The 16,962-nt window shown below is 38.6% G+C and overlaps 1 pseudogene; it reads right to left on the reverse strand.

Annotated features, from left to right (window-relative positions):
* Positions 1–16,962, reverse strand: part of LOC116896039 — a 65,300-nt pseudogene that overhangs the window by 36,051 nt on the left and 12,287 nt on the right.

The following is a 16,962-nucleotide window of genomic DNA, read 5'->3' on the forward strand; positions in this document are numbered from 1 at the left end:
CTAGGAATGTAACAGTTTAGTCTAGAAAATCTTAAGATGATAAATTAACCACACGGATTTCCATAGAAAAGTTATGTGAAAACACGAATGCTGAAGACCAGTTAGGGGATTTATATCATTGAACATGAGATAAAGTCATGGTGACTACTATACGATTTCAAAGATTAGCGGAGAAGTATAATCCAGAAACAGATGCATGCATGCACGGTCACTTGATTAGTTAACACACACACACATTCCTGAAATTTAGGACTAAAAACGGAATCTTTTTCAGTGAAAGATACATATAAATATGTAAAATGCAACATTAAAATATAAATAAATATACAAGTGATGCACGACTAAGAGATGAACAGTTTCTCGATCATACATGAAAATTAAGTGTTTACTGCTCTAAAAGTGGTTGGACCTGGAAGGATGGAGCCTATGAGCTGGACTGAAGTCTCATTCAATAGCTAACTTCACTCCTAGCATCAGACAATTTACACTCTGAGGGTTAAGATGAACCATGTGAATAAAGTATATCATCGCAAGGACAAGGCACAAGTGACAAAAACATGTTCTTCCACAAAGGCATATAAACAAATAACAACAGCCAGCTGTAATTCATAAGCTGAGGCAAACCCACTCATACCCGCTACACCTGGGAGGGGCCTGAAGCACACTGCAAGAACAATTCCCTGGTTCTGAGGAAACGAGGGTCACAAGACTTCTCTTGTTTGTCTTGTTTTCTTGGAGCCTCAAAGGAGCGCTCAGAACTCCTCCCACATGAGCACTCAGAATTCCCCCAACACGAGCACTCAGAACTGCCCTCACATGATGACACCAATCTTAGACCGTGTTTGACGTTTGAGAATGGGTAAGATGGGACAGTAGGTAAAAGTATTTACTGCCAAGTCTATGTTCTATAAATCAATTCCAGGGCCCCGTGTGGTGGAGGAAGAAAACCATCTCAAGTTATCCTCAGCTGCTGCCCCCCCCACCCACACACACATGCACAGGCACAGAGACTCAGATGCATATGCACACATGTACACACGCACATGCTCGCATGGACGAATAAACACACGATACATGAATGTAACAATAATGAATATGAATCACAGATATAATTTAAAAATCAAAATGATAGGCCGTTTAGGAGAAATCATACAAGGCTATCGTCATGACTTTGAAGCAATGGTTTCTGAAGCAGACCAGAAAAAAAGTACAAATCATGCAATAAAAAAAAAATAAAAGTTTAAATTAAAATCTACTGATCAAAACATAGCATTATAAGAAAATGAAAAATAAGACATTGACTAAATAACATATGTGGAAATCATATATTCAGCAATGGAATTGGATCTAAAATAAATTAACAACCATTACAAATCAACTTCACAAAGACAATTCAGTTTTTTAATTGAGAAAAAAATACCAAGAACTTGGGCATAAGGCTAGCCTATGCAATTCAGTGAGATTCTGTCTCGAGCTAACTAACAGAAGAAATAAAAGATAAACTTAAAAAATAAACAGAAAAAAAACAACCAAGAAATACATATAACTGGCCCATAAACATATTAAAATGTTTAATATCGTTACTCAAGAAGAAATTCAAATTAAACCTACAATTGTATGTTACAATACACCTACCAGTATGATAAAAATAGACAATGCTAAAACATCAAGAAAATGGAATAATCAAAATTTTCATATACTGCTGATGGTACAAGTATTTTGAGAAAATGCTTGGCAGCACTTAGTAAAGCTACACATATGTCTGTATATGACACAGAAACTTCACTTCTGGGCATGCACTCAAGAGAAATGATTGCTTCTAGCTACTGAAAGAATTATGTAAGAATGCTAATAGTGATTTCATAAGAGCAAATATTAGAAACCATCCAAACGTCCTTCAACATTGGAACAGATGAGTAAATTATGGTATAGTTCACACATTACAACATAATTCAATAAGAAAAAGAACAAATTATTGCTACACACAACAGTTTGACTGAATCCCAAGTGTGTGAGAAAAGCCCACAGAAATGAGGACACCCCGTATCATGAGGAGTGGTGGATGAAGGCCCATCTTCCCACTGTTGGGATTGAGGGGTCCTGAGATGTGCTAGAAATGTTCATATTTTAATTATTTAAAAACCATATAGAACCCTAGACTTAAGGAATTGGAAAGATCAGCAGATCTAGTTGATAACTTGCTTTTAAAGGTTAAAAAGTGGAAATAATACATAAGCTTATGCAAGTCAACAAAAAACACATGGATACAAAAACTGAGTAGTATGTGAGTCCGAAAGGTTCTGTGAGATGACAACTGTACTTAGAAAGGAAATAGGTGTCACAGGATTCCATCTGAGTTTTAAGAATCCAGTAAGCAAACAAGGAAAACTTTGGGAGCAAAACTACAAAAGTTTTAAGAACTTCAGTATCTGTGATAACTGAAGTGCTCCTGTTCACACCGTGTAAAGAAGTATTTGCTAATGTTTTTCAGACCAGTAGCAGGGGCTGCCTATCAAAGCTCATTTCCCAGGTCCTATCCCATACGTACATAATCCGAAACACTGAGATAAGACACAAAAACTTGTGTTTAACAACTCCTTTGGACGATTCCAATACATACTTGAGAAATGGGATGGAGAAATGGATCAGTGGTCAAAGCATTGGCTGCTCTTTTCTTTTCTTTTTTTTTGGAGCTGAGGACCGAACCCAGGGCCTTGCGCTTGCTAGGCAAGTGCTCTACCACTGAGCTAAATCCCCAACCCCCGGCTGCTCTTTCAAAGGACATGGGTTTCCTAGCAACTACATGGTGTCTCACAACTGTCTAATTCAAATCCCAGGGGATCTAGCACTCTCTTCTGGCCTTCTTGGGCACAAGGCATGCATGTGGTGCACAGACACCCATATACTTTTAATAATTATACTTTAATTAAATTTAATTAACGTTGAGAAATAAAATTATAAAGGAAACTAGATTTTAAAACTATAAACATATACCATCAATGCAGTTTTAGTCACTGTAAATATTTTATAAATTATTGAGATGAAATCAAATGAGGAATCGGGGTTATAATAAAGAGTCTGAGAGAGAAACTGGCAAGCTGATTTTAAGCCTATTCAAGGAGACATCGAAATGAGTATCCTCAGTAGACAGATGGAAATATAGGTCTAAAAAGGAGGTTAGATCCAAATTATAGGTCCACAAATAGAACAGATGAAGTAGTTAAAACCAAAAGAATTTACAAACTGCTTTACACTACCAAGTCTTAAAGAAACAAATATTATGAACTTAGTTTGATATTGATGTCAAAAATGTATGATATAGATAGAAGTTCTTGAATTTTCAATTTCAAGATGCCCTCTCCCAGCACCCCTAAAGGCTAAGAAATTAACAAACGCACCTACTAACTAAAAAACAACAAACACTTAGGACATGTATTTTTATAAAGAATATATTTGCAAACACAGATGGCACCCTTGTGCGAACCTCATGTCTACCTACTTCCTGTTTCATTCAATTTACTGGAACAGGCTGCTCTGTATGCAGTATATTTTTAAAATCTGGCCTTGCACAGGTAAGTGTCTAGGAAAACATGTCAATGAGCTTTCTGGATAATTGTGACTATTTTCCTTTGCTACTATCCAAAATTCCTGTAGGACGGTTTCCCAAAATAGTTTTCAATGTGATATGTCAAGTCGTGAATTAACTCATCAAACTCTATACACTCAGAACAAAATAAAAATGAACAAAGCAACCGACATCTAGCAAGACCGAAAGGAAAACGGCTGGGGCTGTTATTTTCACAGAAAGGAATCTCGTGGAAATCTCTAAGGTGTTTGGACTGTAGTTTGAGGACTAATTTATATTGGCAACACAAGCAATAACTCAAACCTCCAAAACTAAACAAGCGTGTGCCCCACTTAATACACATTTTGTCTAATTACTTTCTGCCTGTTCTCTTATCTGCACCTTAACCATCCCCGAGAGTCTCGTTCCTAGCCCTGTGAACCAAGCACAGGCCCTGTTTGCCATCATTGCTTCCCGTCACTCGTGATACCACTATGTAGATGTTCACCTCTGAGTCTTCGCTCTCGCCACTTCTTCATCCTAGAACAACTTCCCTGTGGACAGCCAAATGACTCCTGCTACCTCATCTCACTCAAGTACCTCTTTCAAATATCCCTTGACCGTGAGGTCTTATTTATTTATTCATTTTATTTATTTCTGTGTCCCTATGGAGGTGCCCGTGCCACAGGGTACTTGTATAGGTCAAGAGACAACTTGCGGGAGCTGGTTCTCTTCTTCTGCTGTCTAGGTCTCGGGGAATGAACTCAGATTGTCAGGCTTGGCAGTAAGCTCTTTAAACCACTGAGCCGTCTCCTCAGCCCAAGTAAGGTCTTATTTAAATAACTTCGTTTAAAATGACAAGTATCCTAACTTCAATTCTTGACACTTGTTATTCTCCTTACTCTGTATCATCTTTCTCTACAGCATTTGTTATCATCCAGCATATTACATAATTCCTTTTTTATAAACTATCTGTTTTTCCATCTAAAACCTCCCATGAGGGTGAGGTCTTTTTTTTTTCCTATTCCCTACTAAACTATTGCCGATCAAAATAGTGCCCGGTGTTATACCCGGAGTGTTTTAGATATGTTATATCAATAACTCATGTCTTTATTGGACACCATATGCCAGATACACCACATCTTAGAAACGAGTATTTGTTGAACCATGTACACACTGAGTACACATCTGCCCCGGTAAGCCAAGATGTAAACACAGAGGTTGACGACTGAACTTCAGAACATAACCTTTAAGGGACAAAGAAATTATGACATCTTCAAGCTAGAAATTCTGTTAGGAACCATAACCAAATGATCTAGAGTTGTTGCCAATCTACAAAAGTATCCATTCTTTTAGCAACTTCTTTTCTAGGAACCACAGTTTAAAATATAAATGTTCCCAGAGGTACCAATCACGGAATATTCACCTGTAACTTCGGGGTTTTGTTTTTGTTTCCTTCATAACCAGAGTAGTTCCAGAAATCACATGGGTACACACTGTTCCTACAAAAGCCGTGCCATTCATTTGTACTATTCACTGGTGTACTTTGATCTGGCCTCTGAGATTAACTGACATTTCAATGATACTAGAATTCTATAATCTACCGAGCTTCACCCAAGATGCTAGCATACTCATTAGCGTGACTGATATGTATATCAGTGTTGTGCATACTCATTAGCATGGCTGATATGTATATTAGTGGGGTTATGCTTGAAAGGAAACACTAGAGGATGAGGTGCTACAGGGAAATCACTAAGAGCCTCTGATCCATTAAAAATAATAATTACACATTTCCCAAATACCATCCTGCCATCAGACATGTGTTTGATAGTCAACATGTGACCTTCCTTCAGTCCTCTACAAAATTTTGAAAGACATCTTCATTGAGACTGAATTGTTTCCAGCTCTGTACCTATTTGGAAACAGGCTTGATGCAAATGATGTATCCAAGCTATGCTAGGTGAGATTATAGAGTGGAGCCTAATTCAATGGCTTATATCCTCATAAGGCAACGGAAAGGTTGGGAGTTGGGGGGAAGAGAAGAGTGCAGGGCTAGGGACAAGAACAGGGAGAGGGTGGTGTGAGAGACAGGGAGAAAGGAAGGGAGGGGAAGGGGGGTAGTAATGGTCAATGAAAGCAGAACCAGAAGTTGAGTAATGCATTTATACATATTACCAAGGATTGCTGCCCTCACCAGAAACTGGGAGAGAGAGAGAGAGAGAGAGAGAGAGAGAGAGAGAGAGAGAGCCCATAAAAGAGCCCACTCTATCAAGCCTTTAATTTGCAGCTCTTCCAGACAAACACTTAAATGACTTAAGCTACCCACTTCACGGAACTTTCACTGCTTAGTCCTAGAAAACTAATGCCATGCTGGTATAAGTAAATGATGAGGAGAAACATATCTTCCACTAGGGAATAATTCAGTGATTTATAGTTACTATGCCATGAAGGGGGTGAGGTGTAAACCCCATTCCTTAAATGTGAGTTCACAAAATGAACTCATTGCAAAGAACACACCACAGAGAGGAGAGTGGGGAGTGTACCTCAGAGTGGAATATTTTCACAAAAGTCCATGTCTGCAATGTAAATAAGGTGTAGACCTGAAAAGATGTGATTTGAAAATGGAATTTTGTTTCTGTGGTTTTCTTACAGATGATAAATGGATGATCCAGTATAGTCTTAAGAAAAACATACAAATTTAAAATAAAGGACATTTAAAAAAAAAACCTGATACTCCTTTAAGATATGGAGATCAATTTAAAAAAAAAGGGAGGGGGGTATCTGCCACAATCAAAATCAGTCTAAAGGATGAGAAAGACCAAATGTTATGTGGTCTCCTACATGAAATCCTAAAACACAGAAAGAACATCACATAAATACTAGGGTAACAAAATGGAATACAGATGTTGATTAATAATGTATACATTTCTCTTTATTAGTTGTAACAAATGCCCTCAATGCTAATGTAAAATGTAAGTAATAGGGGTATATGCAGTCCCTTTGCAATATTTCATATCTTTATATAAATCTAAAATATTCTTGAATGTCCATTAAATATAAAATAAATCAAGACCAAAACCCAAGACAATTCACTTCACCACTCCCGAAGTAGTCAGGTTATGTTGAAAAGTCACCATTCGGAACCATTCTATAAATTCAGATTGTAGCACTATTTAGCACAGTTACTCATTCAGATATATTATATTTTCACTGCCCATTATACACAATCATGGTGGTTCAGAGTGATAATAAACACAAAGTTCTTATTGACCCTTCTATTGTCTGATGTAACTGTGTTTCTTTTCTCATTGCTGTTACTAAACATCTGTTTAAAAAAGAATCTTAAATCGGGGTATTTGGAGGGGTCGTACATAGAAGCACAGTTCGTTGTGGCCAAGAAGGAATGGTAGGTAGGAAGAATAAGTCGGTCAATGATGCCAACCAAGAACTAGAGAAATAAGAATGCCATTCCTCAACTTGGTTTCTTCTTTCCTCTACTTTACCTCAAGAATCCTGAGCAGGGAACAGTGCTGTTCACACTCAGGGTGGGACCTTGCTTCTCAGGTGAACTTCTCTGGAAGCACCATCACAGACATTACTTTGTTCCATTAATGTCTTCGAATGTTCCTTAGCTCAGTCAAGCTGGCAGTAGAAATTAACCACCACGGAGGGTTTTGAAACTCTCTCGTGATCTTTTGCACACAGTATCAATTATGGATCCCATGGTGTCTTAGACGAAACACTTGTCATTAAAAGTACATGGGCAGATTGGAAGCATGGGTATGTGGAAAAGAGAAACTAGTCTACACTTTTGAGGAGACACTTAGTAAACATCTGCCCCAATGATCAGTAGCATAATAAATGGACTCTACTGAGAAGTCACAAGACTGGAAGAACAAGAGTTTCTTCCCCAAAATACAGAAGAACATTATAGTACAAAAGAATTTACAGGGGATGAGGACCAAAATAATTGGAAAGGGAAGGAATATCTGGGAGGTGTTATTCACCTAAAGTATCTGATAGTCACTTTTACCTACACAGGCATCAAGCATCTCAATATATTTTTCCAGCATCAATTCCTTAAACCAACTACACTTGCAGAAATCATTTCCAGACTCTTGCTCCTTGTATTAATCAAGAGAACAACCCTAGGTCCCTTCTCTTCCTCTAGCTGCCCTGCAATGCTTTCCTGTACCCTGTATGGACATACACAGGCTCGCATCTGCTACTCAATACCATTTCTCAAATACTGTCTTCCAAATCCAACTGTTCTTTATATTCTTATTCTCCTACATTAGTAACTTGTAACTATATTCACATAAAAGGTCTCCAACTGATTTCTCCTACTGAGTTTTTATCTCTTCTGTTTCAACCACCTTTTCCCCAACCTTTGCATGTAACAAATGGCAAGTCACAAATGCCTTTTTGACAGTCTACAGTAATGTGTACGAATTCGTTAACTCCTAGACAAACATTCAGCATATTCCAGCACACCAGGGTTAATATCCAACTACTGCTTTACGCTGGCATCACACTGCCCTGCCTTCCCACCTTGATACTTCCACATTTCCAAAGAGTTTCCCACCCTTGAATTATGAAGAACAATCACATGCATTGAGCCCACCCTTCTAACCTAAAACATAAAGTCCCTTATGGTGTTTAAAGCAATTTGCCTCATATTACCCACATAAAACAAAAACACTACATGAAAAATAAAACTAACACTTATATGGAAGGGGCTGGAGCAATGGCTCAGTGGTTAAGAGCACTGACTGCTCTTCAAGAGGTCCTGAGTTCAATTCCCAGCAACCACATGGTAGCTTAAAACCATCTGTAATGGAACTCAAGGCCCTCTTTTGGTGTGTCTGAAGAGAGCAACAATGTACTCATATGCATAAAATAAACCTTTTTTAAAAACTACATGAGAACTGAGGTTCTACAAACCCCAACCCTAAATCAGCCCCCATCTCCACTTATTCACATCCTACCTTTCTTTATTTTAAATCCCTTCCTTTCTTGCTTACTTTAGGGTTATTAGTTTGTAAGTCTTGGCAAAATAAAGAGATGAAAAAAATTTAGATACCCGATGAATAATACTTATAGATGCCTAAGAATTTAAAATTTCATAGTAGAAAAAAAGAGAATTTAAACTGCAAATATCTAATTATAGATGCTTCCCATAATTTACCTCACCTAACTGCAAGAAAAATAACTCTGCTTAAAAACTGGTGAAACAGGGTCAAGAAGTGCTGCCCTTGACCAATGTCATACAGTGGTTAGGAAAAATGGCTGAGTCTGCATACAGGTTTGAATTAAAAGAAAGTATTACAAAAAGGACTATACAAAGAATCAACAAAACCAGGAACTAGTTCTTTGACAAAATCAACAAGATAGATAAATCCTTAGCCAGACTAACCAGAGGGCACAGAGAGTGTATCCAAATTAACAAAATCAGAAATGAAAAAGGAGACATAACAACAGAATCTGAAGATATTAAAAAAAATCATCAGATCCTACTACAAAAGCCTATATTCAACAAAACTGGAAAATCTGGATGGAATGAACAATTTTCTACACAAATGTTACCAAAGTTAAATCAGAATCAGATAAATGATCTAAACAATCCCATAATTCCTAAAGAAATAGAAGCAGTTATTAAAAGTCTCCTAACCAAAAAGAGCCCATAACCAGATGGGTTCAGTGCAGAATTCTATCAGATCTTCATAGAAGACCTCATACCTATACTGTCCAAACTATTCCACAAAATAGAAACAGAAGGAGCACTACCCAATTTCTTCTATGAAGCCACAATTATGCTTATACCTAAACCACACAAAGACCCAACAAAGAAAGAGAACTTCAGACCAATTTCCCTTATGAATTCCGATGCAAAATACTCAATAAAATTCAAGCCAAATCCAAGAACACATCAAAATGATTATCCATCATGATCAAGTAGGCTTCATCTCAAGGATGCAGGGATGGCACAATATACAGAAATCCATAAATGTAATCCACTATGTAAACAAACTCAAAGAAAAAAAAACATGATCATTTCATTAGATGCTGAGAAAGCATTTGACAAAATTCAATACCCCTGCATAATAAAAGTCCTGGAAAGATCAAGAATTCAAGGCCATACTTAAACATAGTAAAAGCAATATACAGCAAAACAGTAGCCAACATTAAACTAAATGGAGAGAAACTTGAAGCAATCCCACTAAAATCAGGGACTAGACAAGGCTGCCCACTCTCTCCCTACTTATTCCATATAGTTCTCAAAGTCCTAGCCAGATCAGTCAGAAAACAAAAGGAGGTCAAGAGGATACAAATTGGAAAGGAAGAAGTCAAAATATCACTATTTGCAGATGATATGATAGTATATTTAAGTGACCTGAAAAGTTCCACCAGAGAACTACTAAGCCTGATAAACAACTTCAACAAAGTGTCTAGATCTAAAATTGACTCAAACAAATCTTCCTCTATTCAAAGGATAAACAGGCTAAGAAAGAAATTACGGAAATAGCACCCTTCACAATAGTCACAATAACATAAAATACTTTGCTGTGACTCTAACCAAGCAAGTGAAAGATCTGCATGACAAGAACTTCATATCTCTGAAAAAAAAAAAAGAAATTGAAGATCTCAGAAGATGAAAAGAGCTCCCATGGTCAAGGATTGGCAGGATGAATATAGTAAAAATGGCCATTTTTCCAGAAGCAATCTACAGATTCAAGGCATTCACCAACAAAATTCCTACTCAATTCCTTATAGAGTTACAAAGAGAAATTTCCAAATACATTTAGAATAACAAAAAACCCTGGATAGTGAAAACTATCCTCAACCATAAAAGAACTTCTGGGGGAATTACCATCCCTGACCTCAAGCAGTATTACAGAGAAATAGTGATAAAAACCTGTATGGTATTGGTACAGAGACAGACAGGTAGATTAGTGGAATGGAATTAAAGATCCAGAAATGAATCCACATACTTATGGTCACTTGATCTTTGACAAAGGAGCTAAAACTATCCAGTGGGGGAAAAAAAAAGATAGCACTTTCAACAAATGGTGCTGGTTCAACTGGAGGTCAGCATGTAGAAGAACGCAAATCGACCCATTCTTATCACCCTGTACAAAACCAAATTCCAAGTGGATGAAGGACCACCACATCAAACCAGATACACTCAAACTAATAGAAGAAAAAGTGGGGAAGAGCCTCAAACACATGGGCACTGGGGAAAATGTCCTGAACAAAACACCAATGGCTTATGCTCTAAGATCAAGAATAAACAAATGGGATCTCATAAAACTACAAAGCTTCTGTAAGGCAAAGGACACTGTGGTTAGGACAAAACGGCAACCAACAGATTGGGAAAAGATCTTTACCAATCCTACCACAACAGATAGAGGCCTTATATCCAAAATATACAAAGAACTCAAGAAGTTAGACCAGGGGAGACAAATAACCCTATTTAAAAATGGGTTACAGAACTAAACAAAGAATTCTCAACTGAGGAATGCCGAATGGCTGAGAAACACCTAAAGAAATGTTCAACATCTTTAGTCATAAGGGAAATGCAAATCAAAACAACCCTGATATTTCACCTCACACCAGTGAGAATGGCTAAGATCAAAAACTCAGGTGACAGCAGATGCTGGCGAGGATGCGGAGAAAGAGGAACACTCCTCCATTGTTGGTAGGATTGCAGACTGGTACAACCATTCTGGAAAACAGTCTAGAGGTTCCTCAGAAAATTGGACATTGCACTACCCGAGGACCCAGCTATAGCTCTCTTGGGCATATACCCAAAAGATGCCCCAACATATAAAAAAGACACGTGCTCCACTATGTTCATAGCAATCTTATTTATAATAGCCAGAAGTGGGAAAGAACCCAGATGCCCTTCAACAGAGGAATGGATGCAGAAAATGTGGTACATCTACACAATGGAATACTACTCAGCTATCAAAACAATGACTTTATGAACTTCATAGGCAAATGGAATGAACTAGAAAATATCATCCTGAGTGAGGTAACCCAATCGCAAAAAAACTCACATGTTATGCACTCACTGATAAGTGGATATTAGCCCCAAAGCTCGAATTACCCAAGATACAATCTACAGACCACATGAAGTTCAAGAAGAAGGACCAAAGTGAGGATGCTTCGGTCCTTCTTTAAGGGGGGAACAAAAGTATTCATAGAAGGGGATATGGAGACAGTTTGGAGCAGAAACTAAAGGAACAACCATTCAGAGCCTGCCCTACCTGAGTATACAACCCATTTATATACAGCCACCAAAACTAGATAATATTGATAAAGCCAAGAAATGCATGCTGACAGGAGCCTGATATAGCGGTCTCCTGAGAGGCTTAGCCAGAGCATGTCAAATACAGAGGCGAATGCTAGCAGCAAACCATTGAACTGAGAACGTGGTCCCCATTGGAGGAGTTAGAGAAAGGACTGAAGGAGCTGAAGGGCCTTGCAACCCCGTAAGAACAACAATACCAACTAACCAGAGCATCCAGGAAGTAAACCACCATCCAAGGTGTACACATGAACAGAACCCATGGCTCCAGCTGCATATGTAGCAGAGGATGGCCTGGTTGGGCACCAATGGGAGGAGAAGTCCTTGATCCTGCAAAAGTTGGAGCTCCCAGTGCAGGGGAATGTCAGAGAGAGTGGGAAGGGGGATGGTTGGGATGGGGAAACATTCTCATAGAAGAAGGGGAGGGGAATGGGTTGGGGGTTTGTGGTCTGGAAATTGGGAAAGGGAATAACATTTGAAATGACTATTTAAAAAGAGAGCAATGCCAACCAACTTGGAGCTTCCAGGGACTAAGCCACTACCCAAAGACTATACATGGACTGACCCTGGACTCTGACCTTGGGTTGCAGAAATGAATCCTATCCTAGTAAGAGCACCAGTGGAAGGGAAGCCCTGGGTCCTGCTAAGACTGAACCCCTAGTGAACTAGACTGTTGGGGAGAGGGCAGCAATGGGGGGAGGGGTTGGGAGGGAACACCTATAAGGAAGGGGAGGGGGAGGGGATGTTTGCCCGGAAAAGGGAAAGGAATAACACTGAAATGTATATAAGAAATACTCAAGTTAATAATAATAAAAAAAAAAAAAAAAAAAAGAGAGGGGGTTGGGGATTGGGGATTTAGCTCAGTGGTAGAGTGCTTGCCTAGCAAGCGCTAAGGCCCTGGGTTTGGTCCCCAGCTCCGGAAAAAAAAAAAAGAGAGAAAGAGAGAGAAAACTAAAACTTAAGTAGCTAATGGAAGGAAATAACAACATTCAGAGAAAGAATTAATAAAATGAAAGCTAGAATAATAGAGAAAAGATTTATGACCCTAAGTCTTTAAGAAAAAAAAAAAGGAAGGAAGGAAGAAGGAGATAAACTTTTACTTAGGCTAAGTAAAAAAAAAAAAAAAAAAACCAAACAAACAAAAAAACAAAAAACTGCTAACTTCCAATAAAATCAGAAATAAAAGAATGAACATGACAAATGGTGATACAGAATGAAATGGTTCATAAAAAATGACTAGTAATAATTATATGCCTGAAAATTAGGAAATATAGGAAAAACTGGTTAAGATCTTAGAAACATGCAACCTCCAGCATTTTAATCATGACTGAAAAATCAGAACGGATAAAAATATAAAGGATATTCAATCGGTCATGCTGTATGTACAGTTAAACATAACCTTAGTTCCACATGACTTTACTGATGAATTCTATGAAATAGGCAAAATATACTAAAAAATCCTTCTCTTTATAAGAGGGGATGGGGAGACCACATAAGAAGAGGACTTTTCAAACTCATAAGACTGCTGCTGCAGTGATACGAAGGTATTTTGGGAAAAGAAAACTTCAAGCCAATACCCCTTTATAACCAAACACCTTCATAGTAGTAGCAAACCAAGAGCCCATTGAAAGGACTGTACACTATGATCAAGAGAGATTTATAGTTAGGATGCAAAAACAACACGTGCAAGTCAATAATTGTAATAAACTATGTCGTCTGGACGTATATAAAATCATATGATCATTTCAAAATAAATTCAGCAATGTTTTATTTTAAAAAAAAGTATTGCCCATAGATCTCACTTAAAGTTTCTAATCCCCTTTTGTACAGATAGAATATTAGGCCCAGTTTTCCTCTCCCACAAAAAATAAAAACCATTGGAGTTACTACCTAAGACCAGAAGGGAGATTGAACAGTGGCCCCAAAGGGTTAGCTACTAATTCCTGCTCGCTTCTAATTCCAAGCCTTCTTGCCACCCTCCATTTCTCTTCCAGGGTCTGACAAGAAAGATGGCGGCCCACACCTAGCAGCACCTCCCACAGGCTCTTCAGTACTTGTTTCCACATCGTAAATATCGTTGAAATGAAGGATGGTCAAGTCAGGATGTCTCCTGACCGCTTCCCCTGAGCTTTGAGAGGTTGAGAGTTCTTCACCCAGCTTTGCAGGCTGAGAGAGTGCCAAAGCTCTTCCTCTCGGGCCTCCATTTCTCAGGCACAGTGTAGAATGCCTCTCTCAAAGCCTGGGCAACCCTGTTCGCATGCACAGAATAGCAGCTATAGCATGCACGGATTACAGAGGGAGCATGCAGGGGTTGACAGCCGGAGCATGCGCAGCACTTGCTAGGCCTGTACCATGGGTTGAGGCTTCTGCTTCTCATGTGCTTCCTGGCCTCTCGTGCCCTGTGCTTGCCTGACTGTGCCTAGAGCAAGAAGTGGCCGTCCAGTTGCCCGACAGCTGTTGAGAACCCATGGAAACCCTGATGCTCCCTTCTTGCTTCTTCTCTGGCAGAATGAGGTCATAGTTGTAGGAACATAATCAACACTTGTTTCCTTCAAGTCTTGCTTAATAAATATTTTTCTACTGCTGTTCACCCTCCTCCCCCTTTTTTTTCTCAGGAAAATAGGACACCTGTTAAGGACCTTAAGTACATGTTTTTTAACACGAAATTATTGATTCCTTTCTGTCTGAGGCATCCTGGGTATACATTAATCTAATAACTGACCCCAGACACTTGTGCCTGGTGCTGATTCCAAAAAGAGCAAAACAGAGCCAGTCCTTATCCTGGGGGACTCTGCATCCTTTCACCTTGCCTAAGCTCTGTTTTTTTTTTTCCCAGAGTTCGCTCTAAATCTTTGGGGCCCCTTTCTGCCTCTCTCATAATCCAAATGCCATTTCCTTTTTTCGGTTTTATTTAAGAAGCCAGGCAATTCACAGCTTGTTTTCTGATTCGCCACACGATTCTTCATTTGTAGCCTTCTTTAACATCTAACATTCTGACCCTGAAATGCTGTTCTGTGGACTCTGACATTTTTTTTTTGTGAGAACAGAGCAAGTGAAAAAAAAAAAAACTAATGCTTCTATTGAATTACATTTTACGCAGTTATTGTGGCCTGATGGAATCCATCCAGGCGATCAATAAGGTACCTCAGAGTGCTGCAGCCCCTTGGAATATTGCCAGCCAGACATTTGCTCAATTGAACTTGGATTAAATGGATACGTCAAGAATACAAAGTGCCAACTTTGGAAAAAATAAGAAAAATAAAACTTGAACAAATAAATGAAATTAAAGGACTGGGTAGTGGCTAAAAGTCCCTCCTGTAAAGGTAGAGGCCAACAATATTTGTGAGGTTTGTATAAACAAAATTCCAAAGCCAGACAACAACAAAAAAAGATAAACCTATAAACATACTGCAAACATGGGTACAAAAGAATTTTAAAATTAAATCTAATAGTACATTTCAAAATGATAAACATTACTTAGTTTACCTCAATAATCATAAAAATTTGCAACAACAACAAAAAAATCTATCAACGTTATCCACCGTAAAATACCTTAAAATAGAAAATCAAATATTAGTGGCAAACTGCACAAGAAATACTTGATAAAGCTAAGCAGTTGTTATTCCAAAACTTGTAGCTACCTAAGGGATGAAATAATCGTTCGCATGTTGTTAGGACAACAGCAAAACTCTACAAAACTAACTCTAACTATGTTCCCATAAAACCAGCAATAAATTATTAAGCCTGGCCCTATTGCCACCTCTGTTTTTAACAGATCATTGAGTATTAAAACATTTAAATCAACAAAGAAAAAATATGTCATATATATAAATAACAAAAGCTTAATATCTAGAGTTCATAAACATATGGATATCAAAAACTAAGCAATTGGTCAAAAATGGGCTAATGGACTCTTTTTTGAAAAAGAGAGTTCAAATAGTTAATAAGTGTGCACTGTCTTTTACCTATAAAAGAAATAAAAGTTAAAACTATTCTGCAATTCCATATCATTCCAGTCGGAATACTATTCAAGAAGCAAATGACAGCAAATGTTGCTAAGGAGATGGGGAAAGAAACTCTAACACACTATTGATGGGAAAGTAGTGAGGTATGACTACTGTAAAAATCAGATTTTTAAAACATAGATAATTAACACTCTTTTGCTTACATATGATATAATTCCACATGTAGAAAATACCAAGGTATCCAATACAAATAAATAAACTATGTCCTTTTTTATCTTCACAATAAGTCTATAAATCTAAAAAAAAACTTAATTAGAAGATTGTTTTGAAAAGCAAATACATATGTGTGTTTGAATTCATAAACTAGTTCAGCAAAATCACAGTACACAGGACTGTGCACAGAAGTCTTCATAGTACTTCACTACCAACTGTCAATCTGTAAATCAGAGTAAGAAAATTCAAGTCAAAATAGGACTCAAAAGAACAAAACTCCTAACCCTAACCCAAATCCCGGGGAAGAGAGCAGACCACCCAGGAGTGCAGACATCCTAAGGCCGCAGGACAGACTGCCACCTCTGCACATGTCAGCCCACATCCCTGGCCCAAGGGGAAACGGCACAGTGCCTCTGGACAGAGGGATATAGGAACAGACAGTCTCTGGTACCCGAGATTCTGGTCTGCACCCAGGATCAAACTGATCCGGCCAAACAGCTCCCTTCACACTAATCCCGTGGGGAGAGAGCTGGACCCTCAGAAGTGTGGACACTCCCGAGAAGTCAGAGGAGACTACCCTCTGCCCACAGACCAGACCCAAGAGGGAATCGCATAGTGCCAACTGTGCCCGAGGGGTGCAAGGACCTACATGAGCAATCGGGGCAGGACCCTTTGATCCCTGCCTGCTCCTAGAGCTGGAAGACAGTCTCCAGGAGCAGTCGCCACAGCTGAGAGCACAGCACCTGTTCTCAAGAAAGGCTGAAAGAAAACAGGAAAACAGTTCTACAGGAGCTGACACAGAGGCCTACAGCAGGGCCAAGTCACTCCCAGAAACAGCAAGACAAGCAAACACCAGAGACAACCCAATGGCTAGAGGCAAGCTCAGGAACCTAATCAACAGAAACCAA

This window comes from Rattus rattus, chromosome 3, assembly GCF_011064425.1.
Source record: "Rattus rattus isolate New Zealand chromosome 3, Rrattus_CSIRO_v1, whole genome shotgun sequence".
Lineage (NCBI taxonomy): Eukaryota > Metazoa > Chordata > Mammalia > Rodentia > Muridae > Rattus > Rattus rattus.